The sequence below is a fragment of the Macaca fascicularis genome, chromosome 2 (genome assembly GCF_037993035.2).
Source record: "Macaca fascicularis isolate 582-1 chromosome 2, T2T-MFA8v1.1".
NCBI classification, from domain to species: Eukaryota; Metazoa; Chordata; class Mammalia; order Primates; family Cercopithecidae; genus Macaca; species Macaca fascicularis.
Genome location: NC_088376.1, coordinates 142,968,583 through 142,985,507, shown reverse-complemented (window position 1 = coordinate 142,985,507; position 16,925 = coordinate 142,968,583). Strand labels below are relative to the sequence as shown.

At 47.3% G+C, this 16,925-nt stretch overlaps 1 protein-coding gene and 1 long non-coding RNA gene across 4 annotated transcripts in view; one reads left to right on the top strand and one right to left on the bottom strand.

The window, feature by feature from the left end:
- Positions 1 to 12,468, top strand: part of LOC102121980 (uncharacterized) — a 141,516-nt gene extending 129,048 nt beyond the window's left edge. The window contains exon 5 of one of the 2 annotated variants that reach the window (XR_012431366.1): positions 8,351 to 12,468. This is a non-coding gene — a long non-coding RNA (uncharacterized lncRNA). Of the gene's footprint in view, positions 1 to 7,198; positions 7,369 to 8,350 lie in introns of those variants that run through there. The other variant, XR_012431368.1, reaches the window with a different exon arrangement.
- Positions 1 to 16,925, bottom strand: part of ITPR1 (inositol 1,4,5-trisphosphate receptor type 1) — a 355,769-nt gene that overhangs the window by 89,884 nt on the left and 248,960 nt on the right. The gene's annotated exons all lie outside the window — the stretch shown is intronic.

Here is a 16,925-nt window from a genome sequence, read left to right as displayed (position 1 = left end):
GTCCCAGGCTGGAGCCTGGCGGGAGTGGGGATGGCTTGCAGGGGAGCAGTCCAGCACAGAGTGACGACTGTGGGACTCGGATCCTTCCCCAAAGAAAAGCATTTCCATCCGCTCTGAAAGTTGGTCCACTTTTCAGAAGCCCTCGCTCTGGGCCTTGAGAGAATCCAGAGAATGGGATTTTCCATCTCACTGCCTCATAAGACACGGCCCTGACCCATCCAGCCCACGACACCATGGCTGCTCACTTATCTGCTGCAAAATGATTTAAGTTCTCACACTAAGGCCAAGAATTTGAAAAATGTGGCTGCTGAACAGTGAGCCAAAGCTGGAGTTTCCACGGGCTGAGGTAACTTCTCTGTGGGCATCTTTGATTTTTCCCTTTCCACATCAACTCTGGGAGTCTCAGGGATTTCAGGGGACATCTCCAACCAGACTAACCCACTCCTGCCCAGCTTGAACAGATACTCTGTGGGTGACAGAGCAATGCCAGTGGCTACCAAGAGGTGGGGCTTACCTTGGCTGTCTTCCTACACCTGTGATTAACTGAGAACTCGCCACTCCCTAGGGACCCTCTCTCTGCAAGTTTTATTATAGTGAACGGCAACTGAACGTTTCCAGTTTGCTGGGTGCTAAGTGCTTTATGTGCATTATCTCATTTAATCCTCAGAACTACCCCATGGGGTAGGTGCCATTATCATTCCCAGTTTACAGATGAGGAAACTGAGGCCCCAAGAAGTAGCCTGCTGAGTCATCCACCTAATGAGTGCCCTGGCACCCAAGCCCCACCTGTCTGACGCCTCAGCCCTGTTCCCAACCACTAGCTCTGTTAAACGCCTCTCTCCTGAGCAGGAGTCTGTCCTGTTCTGAACACCTTTTGGCATTTTATAATCCACCCCACCCCTACCCCTACCCACCAGGTCTTTCAGAGGCATAAACAGGCTCCTCTCACAGTAAAGAATAGTGGCGGAAGGCACACATGCATTTGAATGCCTCAACTTTCCCATGACGTTTAATACATTTGTTAATATGGGCTCCCAAACAATCCCCTTCTGCAAGCTGAAGGGCTGCCAGGGCTGGGGTAATCAGTTATTAACAAAACCATTGTCACACAATGACTGCTGTGGGTCTGGAGTCCTTCTTTTAGAAACCAGTGATTACAATCAAAACTCAAAGACCAGGAACCGTGAACTAGGTAATAAAACACACCTGAGTAGGCAGAGCGTGCCTAGAGAACTGGAAGTCGGGAAACCTAAAAATTTTGGCCTTGGCTCCTTGCTATCCAGCCATGTGATCATGGGCAATTTACTTAACCTCATTTCTGCCCTGGGTTCTTTAGCTAAAAAATGAGGGTCCTACCACCTGCCATGTCAGCATCACATGGAAGCTGGGGCCCAGTAAGGCTGTTATGAAACATTAGGTGTGAAAAACACTTTGATTACTACCAAGAACTACTCAGACGGAAGGTGCTACAGTTGTCTAACAACAATACCCCTTTCCAGGGAAGGTATAAGATAAGTGGATCCAGAAAGGAGCTGGGTGTTATGTAAATGGACAAAGACTAGTATCCAAATTGCATCCAGTGATAATTCCAGTTGGTTCTGGTAGGTTGAATGGCTTCTAAGTTGACAGCAAAAACACAATGAATAGCAATTCCCATTAACCATCACAATGTAGATTTTTTTTTTTTAAGTTTGGATGGCATAAAAAAAGAACAAGACCGTATCTTTTGTGGGAACATGGATGGAGCTGGAGGCTATTATCGTCAGCAAACTAATGCAGGAACAGAAAACCAAATCCGCACATTCTGCCGTATAAGTGGGAGCCAAATGATGAGAACTCATAAACACAAAGAAGGAAACAATAGACACTGGGATCTACCTGAGGGTGGAGGGTGGGAGGAGGAAGAAGAGGAGAAAAAATAACTATTGGCTACTAGGCATAGTACCTGGGTGATGAAATAATCTGTACAAGCCCCTGTGACATGCGTTTACCTATATAACAAACCTTCACAGGTACCCCCCAAACCTAAAGTTAAAAAAAATTTGGCTGAAATTTCACTAGCTATAGAAGCCAAATTTCTGCATGTGCAGAGATAAACATCGTTGCTTCCACTTGTCAAAGTTTAACACACCCAAAGGCAGAATACAAGCTTGTGTCAGACCCTCCTCTCAAACAATCCCAAGCCTTTCCACATAAAGCATTTTCCAACACTTTAGACCAGTCTGGACTTCAGTAAAATTCTGACCTATGAAAAGGGTCTAATCATTAATACAATGGGCATTCAGAATTGGACACTCTCTTGGCATAAATTATCACTCACCCCAACAAAAACTTTTTTGCAAGGTCTGATGGCTTTCAACCAGCCAACATCTGCAGCTCTCAGTTTACCAACCTCTCTCAGGTTGTTTCCAGCTTTAATGAGTTCAGAAATAACTTCCAAGTAGAAAGGAAGTGATGAAGTGAAGCAAGTCTGTATTGGAGAGGTGTCAACATTTCAATTTCATTTTTCTGAAACAAGGTCCTCCCTCATCCACACTGTACAGTCACCTCTTAACAAGTGAGAGACAAACCAGTTTCAACTACCCTGCCAGGTAAGGGTGGGGCAGACGCCCGTCGCTATGCCGGACACCTGAGAGAAAAGGTGGCAGACAAGGAACCGTTCCTTCACTCTTATTAATCTGGTCACTGGGCTCTAGGGAAGGGCCTAAGCTCCAGGGTCAAGGCTAAGGCAGGGGATCTTCATGATGATTTTCAAGGTGAATTCAGTTTTCTTCAGGCAACAAAGTCTAACCTGTTCTATTAAAAACACGTTTCAGGGTCCAGTGTGGTGACTCACAGCTGTAATCCCAGCAGTTTGGGAGGCCCAGGTGGGAGCACTGCTTGAGCCCAGGATTTCGAGACGAGCCTGGGCAACATAGCAAGATCCCATGTCTAAAAAAAAATGTTTTAAACTGAGGAAAAAAAACACCTTTCTTCTGAGACAGAAAGCTTCACAGCTCTCCTTTCCTGTCTCCCAGTGCCCACGGGAACTGGGACTTACTGGGAAAGCTCTGCCCTGTCTGGTAAGCAACGCGGTCCCCTACACCCTGTGTGGATCAGAACACTAACTGTGTCACACATATTCATCAACAACTCAACCAACAAACAGTAATTCCTAAAAAATAAATTTAAACGTATTATCTTAGGAAGCCTCTGATGGTGTAGGCAGGCTGCTGGCAACCACTGTTTCCAGCAATATTTAACAGGAAAACTGGATTTCAGAGAAATAGGTCAGCCACCACTCTGGAGAACCCTGTGGTTCCGACCCAGGAACAAGAAGTTAAGGACACTCCAAATTTTCTCTGGGTTCAGTGGTCAAACAGATGCCAAAGGCCAGTATCTTCTGTGGGGATACATGGCACCGCCGTCTGTCTCGTCCAGCCAAGTCATGAAGATTGGAAAGCCTCCAGACAAAACAAAGATGACCAGTGGAGTGGCAAATCGACGACACCTTTGAAAACAGACATAAAATAGACGCAACCTCAAAATTTGCCTGAAGTGGAAGGGGACTGTGGTAGGAAGCTCCTTAGTAATCCTCCAGGAGGGCAAGAAGGTATTCTGGTGGCTGTTCAAGCCAACATGAGGCTTATTAAAAAGGTACTCTAAAGCAAAGGAGAGTTTGGTTAGATCTCAGGAAAGACTTTTGCCCAAGGAATCAGAGGGGCTTTAAAATTTCAGTCCATAAAGAAGGAATGAACAATGTGAATTGCATGTCTGGGCTGCAGGAGACACATGCCAGCCTCCGAGGGTGGCTTCCAGGGTTGGTTCTACGATTCAATGACAAGTATCCTCTCGTGGCTCTTGTGAAACTCTCAGGTCCTGTCTTGGCTCACCCACATGATCACTGTGGGAACTGTGACCAGAAGGCACGAAGACCTCCTCATCAGACCTCTACCTTGTCTCATGAACCCTGAAAAGAGAGATACAAGAGGTGCTTGGAAAATTCTATCACTAAGTCATCCTCCCGGGAGGAGGGTCTAGTGCTGAGGACCTGGCAGTGACTTGGGTGCTATTCCTCCACGGGGGTGGCAATCTGCATCGTGAAGAGCGAGGGCTGAAGTAGGAGATGCAGGGTTAGGGGAGCTGATCTCTGGGACCAACTCCCCAGGTCTTATTTCCATTCTGTGTACCCGAGGGGCAATGAATCAACACCAATCAATGTTTCCTGTCCTCAATGCTCCAGAGTTCCCAGGGAATTCAACTTGAAATGTATACTGATGCCAAGAATATTCCTTGCCCAACCCATTTTCTGTGTTTGTGCAGTCACATGGCTCAGTGACAGAGCTCTCTATCCTGCATCTTTAGCAAGGTAGAAACGTATGCAAAGGGGTGACTTAGGAACTAGGTGGGTTTGGACAGCTCATTTATTAACTTCTATCCTCAGTTTCCTCATCTGCAATGGAGAAAGAGGAGGAGAACCACTTGAGGCTCTATTGCAAGGAGTACAGGAGAGAAAACAGGTGAGAGCCCACACAGTACCAGCAGGATGTCTACACCAGCCACGTTCCCTTCTCTGCTCTCCACACACCTGTGACAAGGACACTTGGCCGTAGAAGCCGAAAAAAGCAAATCCACCCTGGCCTGCTGGAGGCAAGGACACTGGCTCACAGATGGCAAAGCATCAAGCAAAGCAAGTGCCTCCTTGATGAAGACTCTGCAGTCACCCTAGTCAACTCCAGTTCTTCCCAACTCAAATGACTCTCGGGTACAGCCAAGTCTGGTCCTGAGCAGAATGTGCTGGGGCTTTTCGTGTCTCCCCACCCACAGACCCATTTTGCTGTGTGCTGGCCCAGCAGGTAACTTCCACATGGTCACAGAGAGCATCCCTGGCAGCTGACAGTAAGATGTACAGATGGCCAAGAGGCTAGAGCAGGGCAGGGTGAAATCACACAGCACTCATCTGGGTAAAGCTGCTTTGTATATTAGGGCTTTGGCAGCAGCAGTGCATATCCAAGCAGGGGACAGGCCCAAGCCAACTTGGTGCCCTTTAGAAGCACTGACTAGGGATTGGCAGGAACCACAGAGATCACCTCATCCAGCCCCCACTTGATGACAAGCCCGTCACCTTGGTGGAGCAAATACTTTCCACAGCTCTGCCCCCGACTGACCGCCATGGGGTAGACCACGTCGGCCTCCTTCACTCAGCTCCTCCAACATCCCAAGCACAAGCCAACCCACTTCTGGAATACTCTTGCCCTCTGCTACTCTTCACACAGCTCCTTCTCTTCCCATCTGCTGGGCCTCAGCTTGAATGGCATCTCCCTAGAGAAGCCCTCCCTGACCACCCTTCGTGGCCCCTGTTTGCTTCCCCTTCACACTTCTCTGAAGCTGTGATTTAGCTGATTATGAGCAGATTTCCTATCTCTGTCTCCCACAAGACTGTAAGCTCCAGGAGGACAGGGGCTATGTTGGTCTCATCCCTGACTGTATTAATGCCAACGTGTACAGCACCTGACACCCAGGGAGTGCTCAGTACATAAACATCTGCTATATTAAGCCGGCTGTGGTGGCACAAGCCAGTAGTTCCAGCTGCTCCGGAGGCTGAGACAGAAAGATCTCTTGAGCCCAGGAGTTCAAGGCCAGCTTGGTCAACATAGCAAGGCCTCTTCTCTCTCTTTTAAAAAATTTTACTATATTAATGAATGAACAATAATCCTGAAGGAGGTGCAATTCCACAACACTCAAGCCAAGCTTTGCATCCATGGCAGCTGAAGTATAACTTTATGGCCAGAAGATCCCTGCATGTGAAAGCTTCAAATTCCTGCTAAGTGGGAAAATGCAGCACACACTGCTGACCAGCCAAAGGCGGCTGATGTGGTGGTGTCACCTCTACAGGCTTATCCGGTTTTTGCACATAACTCTGTGATGGGCTCAGCCTGGCTGGGGATCCTTAATCCATCGAGTTAACTGTTAACTACCCCGGCCCCAGTGACATAGCGGCTTGCATTATTAACTACAGCCCACGAGGGATGATCATTTGTGCACCTTCCGTCTCCAAACCTGGCTTCCTCCCCAGACTTGATAGCTACAAGCTCTGGGCTGAACAGTTTGTGGGTTTGTGTTGCAAGGAGGCTAATAAAAACATATTTCTCAAATACCGTATGGTAAGGGCAACTGAAACACATCCTCCTCGAACAGCAATCAAATACATATATTTTTAAAGTCCTGAATTCCAGGGGAAAAAAGAGGCTTGAAGACTTCAGAGGGTTTACAGGACTATCCCCTTCAGTGTCAGGGCCATCTTGATGAAAAGTCTAAAACCCAGGCATAGGAAATTGGTAGAAACTTTGAGAGAGCCTCTGACAGTTTCAAAGAGGAACTCAGAGGAACTCAGGAAATGTGAGCAATGTGAGCGGGCATAGATTTCTCAGTGAAAAGGAGGGTCAAGGCAGAAGAACCAGAGGTAACTGTGAATATCAAATCAGTTCTCAGGGAAGCGGGGGGTCCAAGTGTGTATGTGAGGTGCCTTCGTCGTCCCTGCATCGGGAATCTAGCTGTTGGCAACTTATAATGAGAAAACAGTCTCAACCACGAAGTTAACTCTGCTGGAAGATTTCCAAAGGGAAAGTCCCTCCAGTTACTCAGAGGGGAAAAAAAAATTACCTACTTGGTCTGGAATCCGGGGATATTTTATGCAGATGTCTCTAACAGAAGTTAATAAAGGGAAGTCAGCTTGCCTCTGATTATTCAAACAGGCTACTGCTGTTAAGGATTGCACAACTTCTGGGCAAGGCAGGGGTGGGTTTGGCTTTTAAAAAATTTTTTCAGCCTGTCCTCATGGAACTATGTATTCTTTTCTAAGAACTTTTTATCCTAACCTCCCTACTCACATCTTCTAAGTGCCTCTGCTCTGGTGGGAATGTAATGGACAACACAGAGCCATCTCAAAACCCTCTGTGGCCACCACCAGGCCGGCCAGAGTGCAGGGGGCCACTCCCTGGGCAGCCATAGGGTTCTCAGCAAGGTGCATTCATCGTCCCTGCTGAGAATCTGATGGGGCAGCATTTTTTTTTTTTTTTTTTTTTTTAAATTAAATGCAAGCTGAGTAATTTCAACCTGCAACCTTCAGGTAACAGGAGTTACCCAAGCTCCAGGAATTATGACTGTGGGGTAAACCCATTCTCTTGTTTTCTTGCGGTTCTATTTTCTAACACACTAGAGGAGATGGAGACGTCATCACTCCACCCAGGGCAAGAGGACAAAGGAGGATGCATGGAAATACAAACGGCCCTTCTCCTCCAGGCCATACCGACTGTCCAACTAGCAATACACTTCATCTGGTTTTGGAGCAATCTGAATTTGGAATCTGCCAGAGAAAACTTCTATCAGGCAAGATGGAAGACTCCTAGGATAGGTCCCTCTGATGGAGGGGTTGGTAATAAAAAAAAAATCACGGGAAAAGAAACAGGGGAGGGTGGAAAAAATATACCTTAGAAAACAACTTCTGATGTCCTGGGGCTACACAATGGGGGAGCTGAGCAGTTAGGAAGAAGAGGGAAAATATTCTGTTTCCGGAGACAGCTCCAAGAATCATGAGTAGGTGTGAGAAACAAGGAAGCTTATAGATTTAAAAAAAAAGAAAGAAAGAAAGAAAGGAAGGGGGCAAAAGGAAGGAGTCAGGGAAGGGGGGAGTGAGATCTTTGAGAGACAGGGGAATTAAAAAACACCATAGCAACAACTCAGTCCACCTACCCTGGCCGCCCACCCACAGCCAGATTCTTTACTGACGCATTTGAGAACAAGCTGGTTCCTACCAGCTCAGGAAGGTGAGCAAACCCAGAGAGCTCATTAAATCCCTTCTCAGCGACTCTTGTCTGCCTGCAGATAGTGAGCAAGGAGGATATAAATAGAAGTTATATAACATCTCTTTGTTGATTCCTGTGCTTACCAAAAAAAATGCAGCATGACCTTGTTTTTCTTTAGAGTTTGCCTCGGCCTGCTGGTTGAGGACTTTAATCCAGATAGGAATCATCTTAAAGTTTAAACAGCAGATATAGATTTCCAAGTTAAGGGTGCTCTGCATGGTCGTCCAAGTTAGGAACCCTCAGGGTCAAGTCCTCCTCGGAGGATTAAAAAAAAAAATCCACTAGCTCTAAAACAACAACAGCAGGTATGGAATCTTGTGGCTTCCTCTTAGAACATTTCCTGAGGTAAATTAAGGAGTAAATTTGATACCCAAGAGCAAAGCATCATTAAAATGGCATCTTGGGTTTTCTAAAGGAGGTTGGAGCACCACAGGTATATTCAAAGGTAACTGATGGTTTCTAAATACCCTCCAGGCATAATCAGTTGTCTTTTTGTTCCTTAACAGGCATGACGGTAAGAGTCCAGTGGATGGAAAAGGCCTTCTCCTTAAAGATGCTTATGGAAATGAGCACTGCACAGGGCAACACAAATCAGGTCCCCTGAAATCCAGCCCAACCTGGCTAGACTCTCCAGTGCCTGTCAGGGCTTACGAACAGGTCGCTTCAGTGTCTTTGTTAGGGGGTGGTTAAAAAGGAGTACATGCTTATAGGGTATGCTGCTGAGCTCCATGGTTTTGACTTCACGTCTAACCTGTTGATGCTACAAAACTCTTTTAAAAACAGTTACCATGGGAACTTTTCCCTAGCAAGCATTCTTCCAGAAACGTTAAAGGTGCTGGTGAATTCAATGCCCTTGGTGTCAATAAGCTTTTGCTGAGTCTTAGAATGTATGGCTTGAAACGAGAGGACTTTCAAACACATAATGCAAAGTTTCCAATGCAAATGTCTTCAGGGTTAAGTGTCAGTGAAACAGGTGGAAAGTAGGGGGGAATAAAATGACCTCAGTGTGTATGGAGGCCCCAGTTAAGCATTTGAAAAATTCTATATACAGTGTTTTCAATGTATCATATATCAGCAAACCAAAATACCCCATAGGGCTATAATCAGCTCAAGGGGTTACTTCAACAAGAGATGCTCTGGCTGTCACTCCTACTATGGGATTTCCTCTCTCATCAGAACTAGTAAGTGGTCAAAACCACAATAATGCATAAATTAAGGCAGGGAATTGGGTATCCAATGTGAGCAATTGAAAAGGTACCCATCTATTAGCTATTTGCCATTACGGTACTGGAAGTGCTCAGATGACTCATAAAATGACCAGAATAAAAGTTTGTTGTTTTGTTTTTACTTCAAGAAGATAAAGAATCATGAATTAGTATTCAAGGTTACCTAATACTAACCCTTGTCTAACATGTGAGGAACCAGATCTAGCGTTAAAGGGAGCTGTTGTTGGGACAGGACAAGAGTCCACATCCCCTGCCCAGCGCCTGGTTCTGGGTCATGTCACTGAAGCGCATCAGCCCATCTGTCAGCCAAACCCCACTAGCCTTGTGCCTTCTTCTAAATCCCTGTGGAGGAAAACAACTTCTGCCTTCTACAGTATGAACAGTGAGGGTCTGCTAGGAACCAATACAACTTCACGTCCCGATGCAGCAATGTTGCCAGGTAACAAATGTAGAAATATACTCCAAAAACTGTATGTGACAATATACAACCTCCGCTCTGCAGCTGATAACCGAGGGAGTGTTAAAACACCGTGTTCTCTTAACACTTGGGCTTTTGGTGTGAAAATAAAATTAAATGGGATACTTCCTCTTGTAAATATAAGACAGGCATACAACTCACACATGTATCCACTAATTGGAAATAGTAGAGGGGTTTGCAATAGCTCTGCAGTGCATCCCAGCCTTCACTCTTAACCTCAAGATGAATTCCAGAAAACCTACAGAAACAATAACTGAGGAACCTTTCTTATATCGGGGACAAGCTCTCCTCTAACTATTGTGAGGAAGGAACCCACCAGAAGGACACCAGCAGAAATTAAGGAAAAGCTCATACATGGTTATAAAACAAAATGTGCTTCTGTTCCACTCCATTTGATAGGTCTACCTTGAGAACTCATTGGCTAACCAAGCAGTGACTACTTGCTTCTCAGATCAAATAATCAGTGCGGCCTGTTGCCACCCTGAACGAAAACAAGATAGACACTGCTCTCTAGTAGGCAGAGCTCCAAAGTGGGTACAGGGCACTGAAGAGCTCCCTCACATTGGACTCATGTAACTTAAAGGCTGGCTGGCATGGTAGAAAGCTGAGAGACTTCTGAGGGCCTTGTGTTCACATCCCAGCTCTGCCGACTGCGTGACTTTGGGTAAGACACATGGCTTTTTTCAGACTCAGTTTCCTCATCTGCAATTGGGACTATTCCATGTAGTCCAGATAGAGTACCTACTGGCTCCATGCACAGTGCTGGGCACTTCACAAAAATGAGAAGACCCTCCTTCCTTTCCCTTCCCCCAAACATGAATATTCTTCAACCAGTACAGACTCAGATGTGGGGAATATCTGGTGCATTTAGCTTCTCTGAGCAAAACGGGCAAAAGTTGAGATCTAATAATCCTCACACGATGCCAAAGAACATATGCTTCTTTAGATGCAAGCGAAAAACAAAAATTGCTATTAATCTAACTTTTCATAAGGGCCCTGATTAGATGAGCTGCTATCAATTTCTTCCACAGTGAGGAAGTTCCGTAGGACAGTCTTATTGTCATTAACTTTCCTAAGACCTGGGAACCTGGAACTTGCTGGAAGTACATGTATGTAGCACATATAATTGTCATTTGGCAAATGAGATGCCCAGTCTGAAAGGAAAAGTCTTTCATGATTTCCTCCTCCAGAATTCATGGGCAGACCTTATAAACAAAGCAAATACACCGACCACTTGAACTGCCTTCTGATTATCAGGAGGGCACAGTGTCTCCCACAAAGACTCCATTATCAAAGACAACAAAATGTGGAGCCACAAATTCCACCCTGCCTGGCAAACAGATGCAAGGTCCTTGAAGCGGCCATGTCTGTGCCTGGAAAATCGGTGGAGTAAGGAGGTGGCACGGCATGGTAGAGAGGCTACAAACTCATGTTCTGGCAGAAAACAAACCCTGGCACAACTACCAGCTGGCTCTGTGACTCTGAGCACATAACCTTACCTCTCGGATCTTCTATTTCCTCATTAGCAGAAAGGGATCAAAGCAGTACCTACTACATAGGAGCCCCAGGAAGAGTGGATGAGACCATGCAGTGAAGACTCCTGGCTAGCCCCGGCACATGAGCACTTGTTACCACTACTGTCCATCATTATTACAAACAAGAAGAAAAGAGGACTGCTGCCATCATAAGGATATTTCTCCAAGCTGACATTATGTATTTCCTGTGGGATCAGATCAACTTAACTCCCTCCCACACCTAAAGAAGGTCTCCTTTAAAATGGTAATAACCATCAACAATACACGTTCACATTTCACATCCTCATGTTTCTATTCAGAAATGGTAAGAAGGCTAAAGTAACATGGTGGCCACATTGGGTCAGAACTTCAATTTCTACATTTACAGTCTGAGTGCTGGGGAGTCAGATGGAGACTTGACCTCAGAAGAAAGTGCACTATTGGGTGAGTTAGTGGGTGAGGGAAGATAAACAACCAAAAAGTATGCAAAGTTGCTTTGGATGGGCTGTTACCATGTGTTAAAAGCTTCATGCTGAGCTGAGTGCCTTCCACATATTATCTCAGTGAATTCCCAGAATAATTTACACAGTAGGAGTATCCACACTGATTCATCACGTACACACTGAAGACCTTTCATCCAGCACATGTGGAGGCTCCTCGAGGGGACTTGGGGTGAAGACAGACTTGGTCTCTGCCCCCTTGGGTCTTACAGTCAAGCTCTAGTTGAAGTGTGGTCATTACTGCAGGAAATGAAGCACAGTCCATTATCTCTGCCTCAGGGGATAAGAGGAAGTTTCTAGAGTAGGAGACATTTCTATCAGGGCCCAGGGAGCCTTCCAGGCAAAGGGAATGAAGGCATGTCCACACGGAGCAAAGGCATCTGAGTTCATGGCCCCGCTGGGGATTGGCAGGCGTGAGTTGCAGCTGCAGGACAATGAGTGTGGGGGAGTGAGTGGAGAAACCCAGGTGGGGCCAGATCACGCAAGGCACTGATGCGTTCCGTCAGGGAGGCCATGGACTCCATACTCCACAGAAGGCTGTTCAGATGGGGAAGCAAGTGGTGAGGGTTCCATTTGGGGGGCATCACTGACAACCGCGTGGAAGAGAGAAATGCCCAGAGGCAGGGAGGCCACTAAAAGGCTAACTCAGTTATCCAGGCGAAAAGGCTGGCAAGTGCAGAGCTCAGCAGCCCCATGCTGGCAGGCGGTCAAGCCTGGTGGTCAAGCATATGAGTCCTGAAGCCACAGTGCCTAGTTTCAAACCGCAGCTCCTGCATTCCCAGCTGGGCCACTCTGACTTCACAGTGCCAACTATCTGGTTCATTGTAAGTCCTAACAATGGTTAAACTCCCAGGAGGTAAAGTGGGCACAGATTAGTTCCTGGAGCAAAAGCAAGAGAAAAAGAAATCTGATGACTGCAAAGCTTCTAGCTTGGGTATCCTTGGCTGTTGGTGAGTCCACTGACAAAGCTATGGAACACAAGAGAGCAAATGGAATGGGGGAAGGGAGATGACGGCATCATGGGGTCCTGCTAACTTACAGCTAACACAAGTGGAGATGCCCATCAGGGATTTGAGCAGAAATCTAGAAATCAGCAGAGAGGTGGGACCGGGAGCTATATCTTTGGGAGGTGTTGGCATAAATGGCTGCGGGAGGCCTTGGGAGTAGATGAGATTACCCAAGGGGATCGGTAGAAAAAGAAGGCAAACAGGCTGGAGACGGGGCTCTAACATTTCAGATGTTTTAAGGTCAATTGTACATGCCCTGAGAAGTCCCTGTGTTCACCACTAGGAAAACGTTTGTAGGAGGCACAGAAATAGCACAGCATTAAGCCATAAGGGAGTGACTAACCTGGAAACGTGATGCTTTGGGGTAGGATGGTCAGAGGGGGCTCACAGATCAAAAGTCTGTAATCGCAGGTGTCCGGATTCTCAGGCTACACAGACAATTCCCTAAGGAATGTCCTGCTTTATCTGCCTCCCAAATCTGTGTTGAAAGGTATTAAACTGGAGTGATGGAGTACATCCTGGCAGAGGCTATGTGGGGAAAGCAGAGATCACTCTAGGAAAGGAAACGTCTTTTAAAAAACAACCCTGTCTGCCCCCACCAAAAGGAAGAAAGAAAAGAAAGAAAGAAAAGAAAGGAAAGGGAAGAAGAGAGGGAAGGAGGGAAGGAAGGAAAGAAAAAAAAGACAGTGAGAAAGAAAGAAAGCAAAAGAAAGAGAAAGAAAAAGAGAAAAAGAAAAACAAGAAAAAAAAGAAAAGGGGAAGGAAGGAAAGAAAAGGAGAGGAGGGAAAGAGGAAGGAAGGAAGGAAAGAAGGAAGGACGGAAGGAAGGGAGGGAGGGAGGAAGGAAGGAAGGAAGGAAGGAAGGAAGGAAGGAAGGAAGGACGGAAGGAAGGGAGGGAGGGAGGGAGGGAGGGAGGGAGGGAGACAGGCAGGGAGACAGGCAGGGAGGCAGACAGGCAGGGAGGGAGGCAGGCAGGAAGGCAGGCAGGGAGGCAGGCAGGGAGGCAGGGAGGGAGGCAGGGATGCAGGCAGGGAGGCAGGGAGGCAGGGAGGGAGGCAGGCAGGGAGGCAGGCAGGAAGGCAGGCAGGGAGGCAGGGAGGGAGGCAGGGAGGCAGGCAGGGAGGCAGGGAGGGAGGCAGGGAGGGAGGCAGGGAGGGAGGCAGGGAGGGAGGCAGGGAGGCAGGGAGGGAGGCAGGGAGGCAGGGAGGGAGGCAGGGAGGGAGGCAGGCAGGGAGGCAGGGAGGGAGGCAGGGAGGGAGGCAGGCAGGGAGGCAGGCAGGAAGGCAGGCAGGGAGGCAGGGAGGGAGGCAGGGAGGGAGGCAGGGAGGCAGGCAGGGAGGGAGGCAGGCAGGGAGGCAGGGAGGCAGGGAGGGAGGCAGGGAGGGAGGCGGGCAGGGAGGCGGGCAGGGAGGCGGGGAGGGAGGCGGGGAGGCAGGCGGGGAGGCAGGCGGGGAGGCAGGCAGGGAGGCAGGCCCGCCCTAGCCTGTTTCCTTGAATTCCCATTTATTAGCTGAGTAAGTGGCCAACATACCTTGGGACTTAGGATATTGCTCATCTGGTGAATATTTACTTAAAAATTGCCATACTAGGGGGTGAGGAGCACAGAACAAAGGGAAAATACTGTGTTTCTTTCCCTTAGGCAGTTTAACATCTACGTAGTAAAGATTAAACAAACTCTGGGGTCAGCAAACATTTTTCCAAAGGGCCAAATGGTAAACATTTCACACGCTGAGGGTCATCACAGTCTGTCACAACTACTCAACTCTGCCCTTGAGGCAGGAAAGCAGTTAGGACAATCCCAAAGGAAAAACTGCAGCTATGCACCAATAAAACTTTATCTACAAACACAGGCGGCTGTCTGGATTTTTCCCGTGGGCTACCATTTACTAATCCCTGAACCTCCAGAGGAGGACTGACCAATCCTCTGCCTGGCAGTTCCCAAGAGGCATTTCATACTCAGAAGTCACTAAAGAAAGTTAGGAAGAACACAGACCTCTTGCTAGACCGGAAGGAAGAGAAAGAAATAATAATATCTGGACCTGTTGAGGATTCAGTGGGATAAAATGAATTGATGGCTTTACAAAAATTTCCAGGTCTTCTCTGTCATTTTTCTCTGCACTTTTAGTAACATTTTAGAGACCGTGGAAAACCTGAGGTTCTCTCTGAAGACATCTCCTCTTAGAAACAAATTCTTAGCCGTGCACGGTGGCTCATGCCTGTAATCCCAGCACTTTGGGAGGCTGAGGCGGGTGGATCACTTCAGGTCTGGAGCTCAAGACCAGCCTGGCCAACATGTAGAAACCCCATCTCTACTAAAAATACAAAAAATTAGCTGGGCATGGGGGCAGGCAACTGTAGTCCTAGCCACTCAGGAGGCTGAGACAGGAGAATTGCTTGAACCCAGGAGGCAGAGGTTGCAGTGAGCTGCGATCGCACCCCTGCACTCCAGCCTGGGCAACACAGTGAGACTTTGTCTCAAACAAACAAACAAGATACAAATTCCTGCTTCTAGCTTTCGCAGGAAGGAAGGAGATTAACATTCTGCTTCCAAAGATCTTCCCCTCCCCCTTCCCCCTCAACAGTTGCAGTCCTGTCATGGAAGGCCAGACAAGCAGATGTATGTCACTGTCCACTTCTGTCCATATTGTTGGTTCTACTACTCAGGAAAGAAGAAAAATCATGCTGGGTCTCCAGCTCCTCTGGAAGCATGAACCAGGATGCACATTCTCCCCTGGGACCACCTCAAAGGGATTGTGCCTCTTACAACCAACCTGGAAGGACTCACGGATGAATGATGCTGACAATTCTTGCCGTAATTTCTTGCCCCGAACTGGGAAACTGAATGCCAGTAGGTGCATGCATTACCTAATATCTGCCATCACTAGGAGAGCTGCGCTAAGGATGACCAGGGCAGAGCTGTGGGAACTGCTATCTTCTTCTGCAGGAGAGCTCACTCAAGTCTGATATGCCTAAGAATGCAATGACTTGTGAATTTTGAGTTTCTTCCTGAAGACCTGGATTTAAACCAAAAATCCCCAAGGATTCTTGTTCAGTAACAGTCCAGTTTCCTGGGAATGGTGAAGAAGGGTGTGAGGTGTTCAGGTTGAAGGCAAAGAAAGCAGGAGGGAAGGAAGGGAAGGAGGGAAAGAAAGGAAAGGAAAAAAGGACAGACAAGACAATGGCCTGGGCCTGGGAGCACTTCAAACCACAAAGAAGTGAGTAGATTGCTGTTTTTCTTTCTGCTTCATCCCAGAATGTCTCTCATTACTTTTAATGGCAAAAACTGCAATTACTTTTGCACCAACCTAAATAACCTGTACCCAAGGCAATGACATTTCCCAATGTCCTGGAGTTCTAAAATCATTTTCAATATACAGTCAGAGGGACTTGGGTCAATTGAGTGTGTAAATAACATAAAACAGAGCGTCCCCCAGGCCCGCTGGATGATAAACCACTACGCAAAAATGGAAAATATCAGAAGTAGGATTTTAGACAGAAAACAACTTTCATAAAATACAGCATGTATTTAAAATAAATAAAAATATTATTAATTAGAGCCAAGCATGGTGGCCAGCACCTATAGTCCGAGCTACTCAGGAGGCTGAGGCAGGAGGATTGCTTGAGCTCAGGAGTTCAAGTCTAGCCTCAGCAACATAGCAAGACCCCATCTCTTAAAAACATATACGAACAAATAAAAATAAGAACATCATCTTGAGATCTTTGTATTGGCCAGACGCTGCGTGAGGTGCTTTCTATAAATAGTCTATGAAACCATCTCAGGAGTTCTCTGAGGTGGGAACTGTCACCATCCTGTTCTCCAAGTCAGGAACCAGTGGGATGAGTGAGGTGGACTTCGCCAGGAGTCCTGATGTGGGCATGTAGGAGGCAGGGCTTGAGCCCAGGCTGTACCCACACCACAAAATCAGCAGCTCCGGCAGCACCTCTACATGTCTACCGGACCACACACTTTACCCCCATGTTGTTTGCAACTCCATAAGGAAGGGACTAGGCTTTTCCAACCCTCATTTTGCAGATGAGGAAACTGAGTTTCAAAGTTGCTCTAACAAACCCCAAGGTCACTCAAGGCTGGCAGGGGCAGAGCTAGAATTCCAGCACAAATATTGTGGTCTGAAGGCCATGCTCCTGTATGTGATAGGCTCTCTCCTTCCAGGGGTCCTCCCCGAGTCCCCAACTTTACTCCACCATTTCTCAAAGGAGCCCAGCTGGTCCTTGAGCCAACCTGGGACAGCTTTGCTGACCCCTCACAGCTTCAGTGGAAGGGCAGGGTCTCTGGGGACGCCTGCTGGCGACAAGTCACTGCCTCCCTCTTTCTTTAATGCCAACAGCTCTCGAAC